A 5174-nucleotide genomic window follows, 5' to 3' on the forward strand; every position below is an offset into this window, starting at 1 on the left:
GTGTTGATTCGCTGTTTTGCTTGTGACGCAACATTTACGTATTTTAATAAAAAACTGATCACGCCCACGGAGGTCAGAACTTCATTGGACTTCTCTGAGCTCATCTGAGCAAAGCTAAGTGCATGGGTTCTCCTTTGCAAAGTGAATCTTAAAAATCTCACTTGTCTCTGTTGTCATTGATTTAATGTTCGGCCGGGTTTTGCTGTGTCTCTCTGAGTTCCTAGGTTAAAAAACCCGAACACATATTAACATTTTAACAGTGTTAAAATAAAGTGTTAAAAGTAACACCAGCGTATTATCATTAACAAAGGAAATTGTGGTGTTTGAAAGGTTAACAGACACCACAAAGTGTCAACACATCAACAAACTGAGAGGGCAAATTTAATACAGAGATAATATCCAACTCATTCAGTAGTTAGTAAAAAAAGTATAATGGAGTCACCCTTCACACACCAGGACATACAGTACCTCTCACTCATGGTGTCGATTTTTGGCCAATAACACAAACTTAAAGTTGAACATCTTGATCAAACTGAACAAGAAAACAAACCAGAACAACTAATTTTTACTCTCATGAACGTCTTTAACAGTCATAAACCTGCAAAAACAACATTTCTGCAAGATTTCTCAGCAAGGAATGCTGGGTAAATACTGGTCTGTCTGACATGAGGTGGAAAAGGGCGGGGCTTTTCAGAATACTTCTTTCAACACTGCATGGTGTTATATAACAACACTGTTTAGTGTTGTATAAGACTTAACTGTGGGCGGAGCTTATTTAACACTGTCCAGTGTTGAGACAACAGTGAGGAAATTAACACTGTGAATTAACACCAACACTGGGTGTCAATTTACTCAGGAAGTGTTAAAATAACCCTAGGGGGTGTTAAATCAACACCCCCTAGGGGTGACTGACACTGAAATTTTAACACTCCTGTTTTTGCTTTTAGGTATGTATATAAAGACTGCCTGGCCAAAAAAAAATAAAAGGTCACACACTCTAATATTTCGTATTGTCTTTGATCACTGCACACATTCTCTGTGACGTTGTTTGGAAAAACTTCTACAAAGTCACCAGATTTATTTCATCCAGAGTTGCATTAATTTTTCACCAACATCTTGCATTGATGATGGTAGAGTCTGACCTTCTCCAGCACATCCCAAAGATTCTTATTGGACTCTGTGGAGTCAATCCATGTGTGGAAATGATGTCTCATGCTCCCTGAACCATTCTTTCACAATAAGAGCCCCATGAATCCTGGTATTGTCATCTTGGAATATGGCCATTTCATCAGAGAAGAAACAATCATTGATAGAATAACTAGAGGTGTAAGAAAATATCGATACACTGAAATATCATGATATTTCATTTCCTGATACTGTATCGATATTCTAAAACCCTGTATCAATTTTTTATTAAGGTTTAAAATGTCAACTTTCCTGCCAGCTGTTCATTTTTATGTTGTAGTTCAGCCTCTGACCACTAGTTGGCAGCAGTGAGNTCCCTGGTGAGGTGTTCCGGGCACGTCCCACCGGGAGGAGGCCCCGAGGAAGACCCAGGACACGCTGGAGGGACTATGTCTCTCGGCTGGTCTGGGAACACCTTGGAGTTCCCCCGGAGGAGCTGGAAGAAGTGGCTGGGGAGAGGGAGGTCTGGGCCTCCCTTCTGAAGCTGCTGCCCCTGCGACCCGATCCCGGATAGGCGGAAGAAAATGGATGGATGGATGGATGGATGGATGGATGGATGGATGAAAAGTACTTAAGTAAAAGTCATGAAACTGCTTAATCGGGAAGTAAAAGTACTCTCTAAGAAAGAAACTGTTGAATTTACTAAACACTTACTTAATTCAGGTTTAAATACTTACTTAATTCAGGTTTACACCAAAATTTTGGCTTAATCCCTTATCCTAGATTTGTGCACTAGGTCTCTGAACTGCTGCACACGTGTCATGGTTCTGTTAATGATGCAAAGAGCCTGAATGTGAAGTCAAATATCAGCTGCTGCTAAACTAAAACATGTTGGTGTGTGTTCCTCCAAGGATTATAGTTGGAGTTTTTGCAACACAGTTGTAAAAAATGGAACAAAATCTTCTCAAACCTTTTAAAGCTTTTAACTTCAGCTGATATTTGAATTTAAAATGCAAGAAAATTCATGTAACTTGTGGAGAAGCTGACATGTGACAGCAGTCAGGATAAAACAGCTTTATTGTTAACTGGAGGACAGAGTAAACATGAGCAGTCTGTCCTTTTCCAGCTAACTGAGGCTGTCACAATAAATAAGTTAAAAGTCTCAAACTGGACAAATGGAAATGGTTTTATTTTGAATGATAAAAGTTTACTATTGAAAAACTGTTGTTTCATTTATGTGACTATTTCCTTTTCTGGTCTGTGTGGATTTTTCAGCATTTTCCTGCCTGAAACAAAAAAGGAGAGGGAGGAAAATTGGCCTCAGCAATCAGTCCATTCAGCTTTTTCTGCACAGTTTCCTCACAAACAGCAGGGAAATATCACCTCAGAGGACAATAAAGCTTCCTGTGGTTTAAAAACTAAAGAAACAGAAAATAATAGGTTCTGTCACCATGGTCCGTTCAAAGAAACAAACAAATTTAGTCATCAGTTCTGTGTGATCTGCTGTAGAATGAACCATAAAGTGAACCTAAAAGGCTGCTATTATTANTAGTTGGCAGCAGTGAGCCAGCCATTTGGCTCCTCTACCTCTTGAGCGCCAGAGAGTAAGGGTAGCATTAGCATTGTAGGAGACAATGTAAGTAAACATTAGCTTTTCTTATTTTTTTTGTTCAATAAGAGGTTTTTATTCTTTAGAATTTTTGGACAAAAAAATCGCAATATATCACAATATATCGCCTTGCTTACAGTATCGCAATATATCGGGATACATCGTATCGTGACCCCTCTGTTATGATATGATATGTATCGTATCGCCAAATTCTTGCCAATACACAGCCCTAAGAATAACCTGCTCATTCAGTGTATTCAGGTCAGCTGACCTCAGTCGTTGAGCACAGACTATTGTTGTTGAACCTAGCTAGACCTGACCAACTGCAGCAACCCCACATCATCACACTGCTCCCACAGGCTGGTACATTAAAGGCATGATGGGTGCATCCTCCAAGACAATGGGTCCCCACTATTCTTCTAGTTTTTAACAACGCGATGGATAGTTCTTAATTTTTGTAGTTTATTCAATCTTAGATGTTTTCTCTGCTTGATGCCAATGATCCTACCCTTCTCAAGCAGACTGGCATGGTTGTTTAAGAAATGAGATGCAACTCATCGCACCTTAAATAACTTGTTGCCAGCAGAAAAATAGTCATTCATGCAGTAATTATCCAATAGGAAGTTTGTACCTTTTTGTTTAGTTAAATCCAGGTGGCGACTTTCTTTGGCCAGGCAGTAGCTGTGTTTCCATTGACCATGAAAACTCAAAAATTAGAATTTCGAAAATAAATTTGCTCAACGGAAACACGTCAATTTTGAAATAAATTACGTTTTTCGACAAAATGTTTTTGCGCTAGGATGAGGTGATTTTTCGGCCGTATCGAAATTGGTGTTTTTCGCAAAACTGCAATGGAAACACTTTTTTCACATCACAGGAGTCACGTGATCAACAACCGGCTGTTTCTACTGGTGAAAAAGACGACGATGAAGAAGATAACAGGAAGTAGAAGTAGTAGTAATATCACAGAAGTAGTATAAAATAGTAAACNGCCGATGCATGGCAGCCCCACCTCTGTCAGTGTGTCCCAGGGCAGCTGTGGCTACAGTGTAGTTTGCCATCATCAGTGTGTGAATGTGAGTGTGAATGGGTGAATGTCTGTTAGTGTAAAGCGCTTTGGGGGTCCGGAGGGACTTGAAAAGCGCTCTGTAAGTTCAGTACCATTTACCATTATTGTGTAAGAAAATTTTAATTCGATGTTGCAGAATTACACATACTGATCACAATCCTTTTTAATGCAATACATTTTACACTGATGATGAGTAAGACTTGATGTAATAAACAAAAATATTTCAAGCTAAATATTTAATATAAAATATTTAATATATTTTCAGTTTATTACAAGTTATAGTGGTTTTTCTGCAGTGACAGAGGATCTGAAGGCTGAGTTTTTCTGCTGCTGCAGAAAACAACACTTTCTCATTATTTGGGATCAGTTAAAGTCAGAATCGGTCTAAACTACTCTGTGTAGTTTATTAAACAGTTTATTAAACTGATGTGTTTTTCACTTGTTTATATCTTTGGGAAGGTTTTCTCTGCTCAGGTTGTTTGAAGTCGACTGACTCTGACTGGATATAACTCAGAGGCTGGACCCTCTGAAGGCTGGATTAGTCGTCTGCTTACGTCACAGCGATGCGCCGGAAGCTGTTCAAATTCAATGAGTCCTCCGATGTGGCCGACAAATGCTTTGTCCTCTTTCCACAGTTTGAGGGACAGAGCTGATGGATCCTTCTCAGACCATCATATCCCATAATGCATTGCGGGCCAACCAGAGATGTTTTTCCTGCTGGTAATGGTGGACGAAGCGAGATAAAGTAGAACAGTTTTGAATTCCTGTCCTCCAACCAGCCGGTCGAGGCAGATGGTCTCCTGTCCTGAGCCTGGTTCTGCTGGAGCTTTCTTCCTGATTAGCAGGGAGTTTTTCCTCTGCACCGTTTGCTCAGGATGGGAGACTGTGATGAAGTGATTCAACACAATCTGCTGCTTTCTTCTTTACATTGTTCTTTTTATGGACAGTGTCCTGAGACAACGTATGTTGTGACTTGGTGCTACATAAATAAACTGAATTGAATTGAATAAAATTCTGGCAGTGAAAAAAAAAGTTTCAAGCGTTTGTGTTGTTAATGCTTTTGTCATTTGTTTAAACATATTTTTAATGTTGTCAGAAATCAAAAAAGCTGGTATAGTGCATTTATGTTAGTTCTTCAAATACTGCCTTTAAAGGGATCCATGATTAGTTGTAACATTAGATTTTGTTTGATATACATCTGTTTTAACTGTAAAATAAAGACTGTAAAAATACTGTAGGATGTTCAGTTTTGTAAATTTTAAAAATATATATTTTAACACGGATGGAGCCATTTTATTTACACACAAAGCATTCTGGGTAAATGATGACGTGGATAGGTCCTCGGTGCGAGGCTGCTAGCGAGCTATATCC

The sequence above is a fragment of the Austrofundulus limnaeus genome, unplaced genomic scaffold (assembly GCF_001266775.1).
Source record: "Austrofundulus limnaeus strain Quisiro unplaced genomic scaffold, Austrofundulus_limnaeus-1.0 Scaffold44, whole genome shotgun sequence".
In the NCBI taxonomy this organism is placed as follows: Eukaryota; Metazoa; Chordata; class Actinopteri; order Cyprinodontiformes; family Rivulidae; genus Austrofundulus; species Austrofundulus limnaeus.